We start from the raw sequence: 13,116 nt of genomic DNA, 5'->3' as shown, positions 1-13,116 counted from the left end.
GAATCAATCAATGTGATAGAACAAATCAATAAGAGAAGAGAGAAGAACCACATGGTTCTCTCAATTGATGCAGAAAAAGCATTTGACAAAATCCAGCATCTGTTCCTGATTAAAATGCTTCAAAGTAAAGGGATAGAGGGAACATTCCTGAACTTCATAAAATCTATGAAAGACCCACAACAAATATCATCCTCAATGGGAAAAAGCTTGCATACTTCCTGTTGAGATCAGGAACACGACAAGGATGCCCACTCTCACCACTCTTGTTCAACATAGTATTAGAAGTCCTAGCAACAGCAATCAGACAACAAAGAGAAATAAAAGGTATCCAAATTGGTAATGAAGAAGTCAAACTCTTTCTCTTTGCAGGTGACATGATTCTTTATATGGAAAACCCAAAAGACTTCACCCCCAAACTACTAGAACTCATACAACAATTTAGCAACGTGACAGGATACAAAGTCAATGTACAGAAATCAGTGGCTTTCTTATACACTGACAATGAAAATACAGAAAGGGAAATTAGAGAATCGATTCCATTTACTATAGCACCAAGAACCATAAGATACCTGGGAATAAACCTAACCAAAGAGGTAAAGGATCTGTATTTGAGGAACTACAGAACACTCATGAAAGAAATTGAAGAAGACACAAAAAGATGGAAGACCATTCCATGCTCTTGGATCGGAAGAATAAACATTGTTAAAATGTCGATACTGCCTAGAGCAATCTATACTTTTAATGCCATTCCGATCAAAATTCCACCGATATTCTTCAAAGAGCTGGAGCAAATAATCAAGTCTTGCCCCTTCCTGTACTTCCTACAGGTCTCTAGGCAACCTGCTTAACTGTCCTGGGCCTTTGTAGAAAGAGGTTTAATTATTATAACATGTAACTTGTAGACCATCCATTGTGTACAAGGCTTGAACATTTGTAGTTCGAACATTTGTAATTGCTAATTATGGGAACTTGTGGCCACTGTTTTTGTCTTCATCCAGGATCCTTTCTTTTACCCTTTAGGATACTTCTGTGTCTTCTGCAGACTTCTGTCTATGTCTTCTGCAGAGAGGAGACAGTATCAGCTACATTTAATGTCAGTTTAAGCTCCTGTGTTTACGGGGTCCTCTTCATTTCTCACTTCAGCCTTAACTGCGTAATCAAAGTGTGACAACTGCACTATCGGCCACCGTGGGCCGACGCACATCAACACAGTTTGGATTAACCAGTTTTATATCCTAGTGATGAGAGACACGTAACAACATAGCCAAAAATTTAGGAGGTAGGAAAGAGAAAACAAATACAGCACCACACAAAATACCACACGCGGTACGCTGTGGTCTAGAGTCGTGTTGGAGTCCTGACTGTAGTCCTCAGAGCTCTCAGAGCTCTGGCTTCCGTTTCTTCACCAGTGAGTGAGGGCCGTGAGAACAGCTACCTAGAGAGGAGGCTGGGAGGGCGAGGTGCCTCTGCGGCATTCCATAGCGCTTCTCACAAGACATATGTGCCTTAGAAGATGGAAGACCCACTGGAGGAAACCAGGCTCAGAGAGGGTACACGGTTTGACAGCACCCAGCGACACTGAGCAAAGAGGGACCTAGAACTAGTAATAGCCAGGCTGTTCTGTCCTTATCGTCTACCTGTGTTCTTCATCAGAAAAAGAAATCCTTGACTCCTAGTTCCTGGGATTATGGATTAAGTTACAGATGCAGGCAAGCACACTGAGCTGTTTCAGTCTGGCTTTTACGATAATGTTGGCTTCATTTGACATGTGCCTCATATCCGCTTGAAGACAGACACCAGAGGAGTGAGTGGAGGGTGCTCCTGGGAATGTGCAGCTATGCGTTTATGTAGAAACAACACCTAACACTAAGGAACCTACAAAAGCAAACAAACCAACAAAACCTACGGGGCCCCTGATGCCTTACATGGCAGGTAGCCCTTACAGGACAAGCCTGGGGCAACCGTGGTTCTCTACCCTGACCCTCCACCAAGCGTGGAGTTGTTAGCATCAGAAATCATCACAGTCACTTTGTGGCTCACTTTCTTCAGCCTCTCAGTAAAGCAACTTTTTTTTCTTTTCCTTTTCTTCTTCTTCTTTTTTTTTTTTTTTTTTTTTTTTTAATTTTAAAGCAAGCTCTACACCCAGCATGGGGCTTGAACTGACAACACTGAGTTGCATGCTCCATTGACGGAGCCAGCCAGACGCCCGGAAGCAGCCTCTTTTTTTTTCTTTTCTTTTCTTTTTTTTTTTTTTTAAGATCAGCAGCAAAAAAGCATGTATTTGAATATATATTGTTCACCCGAGTCTAGAACAGCTGACCTGCTGTGCCAGAGTCCGGGGCTCATCTGCAGATCTGTTTCCCTAGCTGATCCTTGTGTCTGGGCTGACTATACCAGCATACAGTTCCCTCACTTTCACTAAAGCATGCCTGACCTCTTCATGCACAGCACAGACAGAGCAATCATCAAAAAGGAACACAGAGAGACATAAGAGCCAGGGGTCAGTTACATGTGTTTTTACCTGGAAATGAAAGATGGTAGCCTTTCAAGTTGACTCTCTGTGTGTACTTCTCAAAGTCTTCACCTGGGATGTCATTCCTGTTATATCCCTGGATGTGTGGCTTCCATCTTTGTCACAGACCTGATTAAAATGCTTCCCTCTCTTATATGTGTCCTTTCATCTCCCCAGCTTGAGCCATCTCCTCCATGTTCTGGCAGCAGTGATTAAACCATTGTACTTTGGATATTTTATTTTTGGAGATTTCCAGGTGTCTCATATTTCCTATTGTATTTCCTAGAGGGTGGGACCCATATTTCAGTTATTTCTGTAGCACTAGTACTTATGGGGCACACAGCAAATATACTTGGAATAAATGTATTATTTACAGACATCTCCTCAGTTATGTTTAGTTTTTGTGTTATTAGAAGCTGTCTGAGTTGCATCTCATAAGTGAAACAATGTGACTCTTAACATTTCCATCTTACTGTAACATCTAATTACTTGTTTGCCAAGAGACTCTCTATATTCCAGAAACACTGAAGGCTGAGTCAGTCATATTAAGCCTTGTCAGGAGGGTTGAGGCGTGGCTGAATGACCTGGGTCAGAGTCACTAATACCTTGCTTCCTACCTCTTACCCTAGAGAGTTAGGAGGATAGAGATGGATATAGAGTTTTTGATGATATTCATAGTGGTGTTATAATAATACCCCTTTGAATCTTTGTGACACTTAATTATATCAGACCATTTCATTCTGATTGGAGTGACACTTTGGACCCCATTCCTCTGCGTCTTAATCTCTAGTTACAGGAACTCGGGAGACGGTTTCTAGAAATCAGTGTGGTTGGGCACAGACCCTAGCTTTCTCATACCTGCTCTGGGACTTGGAAGATGTTATTTAGCTTCTGTGTGTGTTTTCTCAACTGTAAAGTGAGGTAGCAAAGGAACTTAGGTCATTGGATTACTTCAGAGTTCATGTTAAAGGAGAGAACGTCTGGACAGGGTAGTGATTCCACGCAGGTTACTGTTGGAATCCTTAGACACTGTTTAAGACCCCTGATGAAGAAAATCCTCACCACATGACAAGTGTCTCTGAAAGGCATGTCATTAGAAAATAGTATCTATGATGGGAGAAAGGAGGAATTAAAACCTGAGTAGGACTCTGAGCTCACCCTATAGCAACAAGAAGCTCAGGGGTTCTATGTAAACTGAGGAGAAACACCTTTTGCCAAGTCGGGGAAAAGAGCCTTGCATGGGGTTGGTACCAACAAGCCTGGCAGAATCCGCTGTGGACCACATCTGCTTGTGCTCAGGGGTTCTATGTAAACTGAGGAGAAACACCTTTTGCCAAGTCGGGGAAAAGAGCCTTGCATGGGGTTGGTACCAACAAGCCTGGCAGAATCCGCTGTGGACCACATCTGCTTGTGCCAGCTGTTGTCAGCCTGTGTAGGCTTGCTGAGAATAACAGCAATGATTTTCACTTTATAGCAACTTCCATCTTGGGATCTCAGAATGCTGCATAAATGTAGATTAGGGCTCCCAACGTTTTTGCCAAGAATGAGCATACTTTATAGGACATCAAGAATGCATCACTCTTCTCAGTGAATCTTTCATGATAGAAAGTGAACTAACTAGCTTTGAATTAGACTTCCTTCCCTGATTTGAGCTTTCTTCCTGATTCTACCACTCCTCTTCTAGGTGACCTTGGGCAACTCCATTTCCTCCCCAGCCTTCCGTTTTCATGTTAGTAGTTATAAAGGGACTCCTCTACCCGTTGGTGACCTCTAGTGTGTCTTCTGTTTCTAAAATTTGCAGAGAATCTGCTGGGGATCTGTCGTTTCCTCCCAGACAGACTATTGCTTGACACTATTTGGGAAGGGTTTAGTTCTTGTCAAATGTAATACTTTCATAGTACTTTATTCATGGTTAGGTCATAGCCTAGCAGAAAAAAAATATTACTTTGGTCACTAGAAAATGGCATTGTCTTTTAGCTTTTCACATGAGAGTGTATTTGTGTCTTCTCCATGTGTTTCCCTTTACCCACCTTTAAACACAGTGCTACTTATCATCTCCTCTTACTATTTTAAGATTTGCCATTAACATGCCAGCTTGTATCAGAGACTGATGAAGTAAGTAGTCTTTTTTTTTTCTTTTTTTTGAGTAAGTCATCTTTTGAAGAGCAGTTCTACTTCTCCTACTGTATCATGAGCAAAGATCTCAAAAATGACCGTGCCTCTCAAAGTTCTGTACTCAGTCCATCTGTGGTAGGATTTCCCAGGGTGCTTACTATTTTTTTTTTCTCAGTTGCCATCTTTCTACAAGGAGGAAATATTGCATGATAAAATGTAGCATTTGTGCTTAAGAAAGATTCCTTTGATCATTCAGGATTTTGTAATATATGATTAAATTCCCCTAAAAAATCTGGGTGCCTGGCTGGCTAAGTTGGTTAAACATCCAACTCTTGGTTTTGGCTCAGGTCCCGATCTCAGGGTCTTGAGATCGAGCCCCACTCTCATGCTCAGCAAGGCATCTGCTTGAGATTCTCTCTCTCTCTGTCTCCCTCTTTCCCTTCCCTCCTGCCCTCCCCCCCTTAAAAAAAATAAATAAAAATACATCTTTAAAAAGATTCCCCTAAAAAGTCATAAAATCCCTCTAATTAGATGCAGATGGGTCAAGCAGCTGAGACAGTTCATGTGGTGGTTAAGTGTTCACTTTCTGGAGTTGATGACTGGATTCAAATCCCAAATTGCCAGTTCCCGTCAGGGTGATCCCTGTGCCTCAGTTTTCTCATTTGTGAAATCAGAACAGTAACCATCTGATGGGGTGACTGTGACGAGGAACTGAGTTGATGTAAAATATTTTGAACATTGGCCCCTGCTGAGCACTCAGTGTTCCTCGCTTATTCTCAGTCTCGTCAGTTATAAATTGGTAAATATTATCAATTAAACGCTTACGCATTTCTGTCTTTCGGAGTTTATGGAAAGGGATATCCCTTCAGGAGACTTATTACGTGAGTCATGGTTGATGATCAGTTAGCAATATGCAAGCTGCTGGTCTTTGCATTCACATCACTCTGTGCTTCTTTCCTCTCTGCCACAGTACTCATGAATGACACTGACTCATTTGTATTCCCTGATCCACCTTCCTGCCACATTTGAACGACCTCCAGAGCTCAGATGCGACCGATTGTTTGTGAGCATTTAATACAAGTCATGAGCCGCTGTTAAATATTAGCACACACCATGTACCATTTTAGGTATTAGTCACAATGGCTCTGACATGGGGCATTCCCTCTCTCCTGCCTGCCCCCTCACCCCCTATACAGATGCAGACACTAATGTAAGAGACGTTGACAAAAATGTTATACAAAAGAAGCGATGTAACTTGGTACTGGCACCAGCTTTGTCTGCTTCTGAAGCCCACACTTTCTCCGTTATACCACAATCAATGTTTCTGAAAGTAGAAGGGGCCACATCGGTCTCCAACCTCTGATATAATTAGCATCATGCTTTAATCAGTGAGGTTGACTGTCTTGATTAACCTTTATGATAGATCATGTAAGTTTCATATTTCTAAATGAATATATAGAGGCAGCTGTAAATTAGTGGAAAAACACCGAGCTTGGATCAGAAGACTCGTGTTTAACTCCTGGCTCTGCCACTTATTATGGGTGTGATTTTGGCTTAGTCACTTAACATAGTCACTTAAACCACTAACTTGGTTTGTTTCTTTGTACAGAAAACATGCTCTCATGCTTTGGAAAGTATTAACTGAGATCCAGCGTGTGTGAGTGTTATATTGGGATTCTTGTTGGCTGTGAAGGACCGTGGAACTACAAAGTGTTTGTTTGTTCTCTTTCCCTCAAGCCCTAAAATCAAGCCCCCTTGGAATGCTTTTGGTCTGCTCTAGTCCACTGTCTCCAGTCTTTCCTCTGAATCTATAATATCCATTGATTTCTTCATGGGATATTTATATACCATAGCCTATCTTTAAAGATAATAAGAAATTCTTAATTAGTTCAGGTGGCTAAATGATTTACATGGACCTTGTCATTGAACTCATGAGGCAAACCCAGTTGGTCCCATTTTATGATTTAGGCAACACATCTTTAGTCAGCTGAAACATCTTGCCCCTGGTCACACTGTTGGGAAGTAGAGGATGTGGGATTTGAACCCAAGCAGGTAGAACATCCCTAGAGCCTATATTCTCGAGTGTTTAAGCCATAGTGACTACCATCAACAGTCAATGCTTTGCTTCCTTCTTGTATTTCTCCTTCACGAGACTTGACTGCCTGTCTGGACTATGAATTCCTTGAACTGGATGACTCTCAATTATGTTGATGATTGACTTAATACCTAATTACTAATATTTGTGGATAATTTAGCGTAGATTTCACAGAAACTACAGTTTTCCACACCACTCAAATGCCCTAGAAGCAAGGACTTTTGACTCCTTCTTCTTTGTCTCCAGCCAGAAGTTCATCTTCCCATAAAGTTGAACTACTTTGATTTGATTTTCATGGGTCAAGCAAAAAACCTTTTTCTCTGTGTTTCTCATGGAGACACTTTGCTCGCTTCCCCGCTAGGGCCCAGAAATCCAATGTGATTAGTGCCTCTGTGGGAAGACATGCCTTATTTGCTGCCGGTGACATTGTTACTGAACAAAACACATGCCCTTTCTTTGCATCTGAAGTGCCAAGGATGGCAGAGCAAGAACCTTTCTGACTCAAATGAAAACCACCTTGTGTTAGGTGAGATGTGGGGAGTTAACCATTTGTTGGCTGGCGTGCATTTCCCACGAAAAACTCAAAAACAGCAATTTACCTCAGCCATGGAAAGTGATGTGCCAAGCGTCATATTTGCATATTAAAACCGAAAAACTGATTTGCATGTCATTTCAGTGTCTTGTGTCATGTTCAGGCATCTGTCAAGCCCACTAGATAGAAACAGCTTGTACAGTAGAAAAGTGTTTCTATGCATATCAGGACTGAAAATCCAGGTGCTTTTATTTTTTTCAGCAAATTGTCCCCACCTTAGATTCTCCATTCCCTTCTGTCTTTGTATGTGAAAATACTTAAGACAAGACAGAAATCCCATGTTTTATAAAGTCTATTTTTTTATTTTCTAAGAGTAATCCATTTTGACTATATTCAGTGTAGATAGTTTAAAAATTATTAGGAAGAAGTTTAAATTACCCATAATCCCACCATCCTAGCATGAGTTTTTTTGGTATATTTCCCTCTAGTATCTGTTTTTTTAAATACCTACCTATATAGACATATGTGGGCACTCTTTCATATATGTTTTTATATATTTGTAATTATTAGATGTACTATTTTAATATCTTGAGAATGGCAAGAATTATGATACCATGATAATGGCAAGAATTACGAGATAGTCCAAATAGTGATAAGGAATTGCAAAAACCCCATTTTGAATACAGTGGATTAGAACTGCAGTCAAGGGGTGCCTGGGTGGCTTAATGGGTTAAAGCCTCTGCCTTCGGTTCATGTCATGATCTCAGGGTCTTGAGATCAAGCCGGGGAGCCTGCTTGATTCAGCAGGGAGCTGCTTCCCCCCCTCTCTCTGCCTGCCTCTCTGCCTACTTGTGATCTCTCTCTGTATGTCAAATAAATAAATAGAATCTTTAAAAAAAAAAAAAGAACTTCAGTCAGGGTGGGAGCCCTCATAGGACACATACTGTGATGTCCGATACAGCTTTATTAAAATATATCTTCTGGTTGAGGATGACTTTTCTGTGGGACAGTGCACAGGAATGAGTGTGTTGGGGTAAGTTGTTTCTTCCCAGTGTTGGAGCAAGTAGTTCTTTCCATTGTTCCAGACAACCAAATGAAGATGAAGGTCTTCTCAGAAATCTTGGCCAGGCATTAGTGGGGCACAACGAAGACCAAGACCTGTTTAGTTTGAAGAAAACCTTGAAGGACAGTTCCTTCTATTCATCAAACTTTTATGTCCTGTGTCTCATTGAGGTGAAACCTACCAGTGGAAATCGTGTTTTATAATTGTCTTGCCTTTGTTATAGCTAATCCCTTAGATATAACATACAGAAGACCTGATTAATGGGGAGAAAGGGGGAATGTATATGGGTTTTAGCTATAGTATTATGGAAACAGCTTCTTTTAGCTTTGGGTAGAAACAGTATATATAAGAGGGGAGTGAAATGTAAGAGGTCTTACCATCCCACAGAGGCAACTCACTTTCTCCCTTGAGGAGGGCTGTATGGGAGCACCGACATGGGAACTCTGGGTTCAGTTGGCAAGATGCTGAGGAGCATCACTTCTCCCTGATGCTGAGGCTCTGGGTTTCATGCCTCTCACCTTTCCTACTTCTTATCTATCAGGTGGGACAGCATCTGTTTTTCTCCCTGAAATTCATTGCAGCAGGAAAGCATGAGGGGAGTCTACCTTGTTCTATAGAGCCAAACATGAGAGCCCTGCTGTATAACTTATCTTTTGGTGCCAAAAGTCAACTGGGGCAGTTGACCATTCAGAGAGCCAGCAAAGTGTCGTTCACCAAATGTTGTATATTTGTTCAAGGTCTGTAGTTAAAAGAACTCAGAGAGATTCCATCTCTTGCTGAAACGATTAGGGTGAAATTCAGGTATACTAGCCTGAGTGCTTCATCAGCAAACACTGAGCTCAAGAGAGAGTATTACTCTGCAGACATTCCACTTCCAAGAAGAAAATCATCTTTGTTGGTGGTTTGTAAGCTGTCCCTCCTGGTAATTAGAACTGCCATTTATGTGATGTTTAATATCTTACAAAGGTTCTCCCTATGAATTAGATATTCTTAACTTCCAGTTGATGGATGAGAACATCAGTAATAGAGAAACAAACAGTGGGGAACTGAAATGGTGCCCCAGACGTCAGGCCTGGGAACAAGCATGCTCCATGCCCAGGCACTCTTGAGGCTACCTGACTAAGTGCGGTGAGTGTAGAGAGGGGCCACCTTGCTCTGTGCTCAGCCTGCCTCACCATTGCACCCTGTGCGCAAACATCACAAGGCCCCTTAGTGGACACCGGGTGATTCCCCCCACTTCTGGCTGCAGTGGCATCTACCACGCGGTCATTCAGAATCATCCATCCTTGGCCATGACTCCAGTAATTTGTCTGAAGAAAGGTGATGGAGGTATCGATGCATGACACAGGCAAGAGAATATGAAAAAGAGGTCAGAAGAAAATCAAGCTTTTGAAAGTTGAAAACTAACTGGAAGGGGTTTCAAAGCTAGCACCAACTATTTCACGTCAACATTTCTGGATCCTCTTCTTTGTGGCCTTACCATTCATTCTCTAAGAAAATGGAGCTTAAGAATAGAAGAACTCAGAGCACGCTTTTCTGCTCCTCTGCAGCTGTGAGGAGTTTTCATTTATGGGTTTCTAGTTGTTAAAAGGCAGTTCACCCTGCCCCTTCCTTCCCTGTGGCCCATTGCTTTTAACCCCAAGCGGAGTCAGTATGCAGCAAATCTTCTGCCCTTGGCCTGCAAGGGTGCTCCTTCCATTAAAAGTGAGACGTTGAGAGTAGAGTATGGTAATTCAGTGAGAGTCAGAAAGTAGAAGCAGCCTCAGGAAATTGCATACTGCAAACTTGACATAGTTAAATAGAAAGGGGGAAAAAAAAGAAGGAAAATATCAGAAATATATTTTTTTCTGGCAGGCTTTCAGCTCCAAAATGGGGCTAATTCTACCTTTTGAAAGAAGATAATTTCAATGTTTCTTTTTTCAAGAACACATAATTGAAGTTATTTTCCCTCTGAGAGAAGGAACCTCTTGTACATCATTACAAATGGACAAGAAAAGTGAGCAGCTCTGGTCCCTGAGTGATAGAGTACTCATTATCATGTAATCTTTCTGAATATCTTGGCTGTCTTTTCCCGGTGTTTATCTGCCTGGGCGGTGCTTTTCTGGGAAGGTTCAGATTTGGACTGAGTTCAACTTATCTAGCACTTAGTAACTAGGAAGTGAATGGTGGGTAAGGACCAATGGGAGAGAAATGACCCAGGGCGCTGCGTGTGCGAGGTCAGTATCAGAACAACTCAAGAGGCTGACGTGATGACAGAGGGTGGGTAGCCATTTTGTAAAATGGATGCGTAACCCACATATTTAAATAGTTACATTGGTGGGAACAGAAATTCAAGGTAGTAGGTGTTCCTCTCAGGGTCTTCGCCCTTTGCACCCCCCGTGCAGGCTTTATGTAGGAGGGCTGGGGAAATTCTTTCTCTACCCAAGGAGGGGTGGTGGTCCCATGGGGTGTTGAACCTTTGTTTGTTCTTGACTTTTCATGCCCCACATGTCGTGAAAGTTCAGTAGGCTGCAGAAACCCTGTGACCTGCCAGCTGCTTACTCAGATTCAGAATGCTGAATGAAGTTCTAGATTGTTTCAGGGGATGCTGACAAGTAGTCTAAATCCTCCTGTAAATGGAAATCTCTTTAATGATGTTGTTTCCATTTACTCAGTGTGTGTCTGTTTTTATAGACTACAAAGTCCCCGAAAATATGAATTATCTGTGATTTCCCTATAAATATCTGTAATGATATGTGCCCTGCATAATATGGGCACAAAAATAAGATAGGGTAGAATCAAAGGAATCTTTGAAAACATCATTTTGCACAGAATGCTACTAAGCTCAGGGAATAGAAGTGATTTGATCAAAATGACTGGACTAGTTAAAGGCAGAACACAGATTAAAGAGATAAATAAGTCCCTCTGTGCTTGTGGGTTCCTATGTAGAAATATATAAAACCCTTCAAATACCATCAGGTGTTACATAAGTATGGCAACATCCTTATCTGTGTTCTTCATCTGGCAGTTTCCTTGCTCACCGAGGACTCTGTCCATACTCACTTTGTCTGCAGAAACAGTCCTAATTTTTGCACAGTCTCAACCATAACTTTTACCAGGGACTAGATCCAAATCTGGCTACAGTATTCATAATAAGCCTTCCCCAGAATATTATAAGCTGGGCTGCTAGCAGGAAAAGAACCATGACAGAGAGGAACCAGTTGCAGATGCTTGGACATTTTCCATTTTCTGACACTTTTGTGTCAAGAAGAAAAAAAAGTGTTGTTGGTTTTTTTTCCCCTATCTAAGGGGAAAAATTTTTACTATAAAAAGAGGCACATATAGGAAAATAAAAAGAAAAGGAATATAAACCACTCTGCCATCAACCATTAACCTTTGAGCATGTTTCTTACCAGTCTCACTTGTATAGCAATGTGAGGTTGGCCAGCTTGGTCAGGGGCTAGCTCTCCATGGGGTATATTCCTCCTTTCTTGTGCCTCCTATGGCCACATCTAACTGCAGGGAAGGGTGGAAGATGGAATCCAGCTGTGTGCCCAGAAAGAGAAGGAAGTCGATTTTGGAGAGCTGTTAGTGGTCTCTGCCTCACTTAGTAACTATGAGACACCTTAAGCATATTAGCCATTAAATTTCTCAGAAGTATTGTGCTGTCTGGTTGCACTTTTTTAAGGCATCATTAGACTTGGTGTTTGAAGACGTTGCCAGTATGTATATTTCAATAATGTGACATTAATAGAGTGAACACCCAGTTTTAAATCTCCTGATAACTCTGTGTTGCTTACAACAGTCTTGACATGGACCCTAGGTCATTTCTCTAGCCTCATCTAGCTCTGTTCCTCCCCTGTTTCTTAACATTTTTTTTTCTAATGTTCATGTTCTTTTACACATGTTCTTGGAATATCTTGTCTTCTCTCTCTTTCTGTCTCTCTCTCTCTCTCTTTCATTCATTGAAATCCAACTTACCCTTCAAGATCCAACTAAGAGGTAATATCCTTACTGATAGCCTTCTCCCATCTCAGATCACCAAATTCATCCCTGTTTTAGTATTTACACTTCATTGTGCTTTTCTATTTCTGCATCTCTTTCTTCCTAAACTGTGCCTTGTCAGTGGGGGGAGGAAGGGATCCAGAATAATTTGAACTTATCATGATAGTGCCTGGCACTCGGTGATTTCTTAGGAAATACATGTTTAGGAGAATTTTGAAGTCATCTTCTGAAATTCATATCTCAGTAACTCATCCATAGGTCATACGATGTGTTTTGCCCCTTCCAGAAGTTTCAGGCATTTCAAAGAACATACATATTAGTGATTAATATTGATACTTAGAAGAATGTTTTTTTTTTTCTTAGAAAAGGCTAGAGGCTTTGTTTATATTTGCTTTGCAGGACTTTCGTTTCACTGTTTAGCAGTAAACCTTTACTCTGAAAAAAATCCAAGTCATTACAGAAGAGTGGTGTAGAAGGGCGTGCATAGCCCCAGGCACTGAGAGCCAGCACAGAGTCACAGGGACATGCCAACTCGGCACAGCCAGTGGCTGTCAGGACTCCACCGATTTTCAGGACTTGTCCTAGATGCCAGATTGCTCACTTTGCCTCTCTGGGCCTCACCTTAATCCCCCTAAAGTAGGATTACTTACTACATGGGGCTGTTGCTATGAAAACTGTCACCCTGCAAAGCAACACAGAAATGCAAGGAATTATGATGATGCCACGGGAGCTACCCTGCTGGTCCTCTGCACATCTCTGCGTTTGAAGAACAAACAAACAAAATAATGCAGCACATCCCTTCCCAGCCCCCACCC

The 13,116-nt window shown here is 41.7% G+C and overlaps 1 protein-coding gene across 15 annotated transcripts in view; it reads left to right on the top strand.

Moving 5' to 3' along the window:
• LPP (LIM domain containing preferred translocation partner in lipoma) overlaps positions 1 to 13,116 on the top strand; it is a 652,084-nt gene that overhangs the window by 477,089 nt on the left and 161,879 nt on the right. The gene's annotated exons all lie outside the window — the stretch shown is intronic.

Source organism: Mustela lutreola, chromosome 2, assembly GCF_030435805.1.
Source record: "Mustela lutreola isolate mMusLut2 chromosome 2, mMusLut2.pri, whole genome shotgun sequence".
NCBI lineage: Eukaryota > Metazoa > Chordata > Mammalia > Carnivora > Mustelidae > Mustela > Mustela lutreola.
Note: the sequence above shows the minus strand (reverse complement) of the source record. Positions and strands in the feature narration are given on the sequence as shown.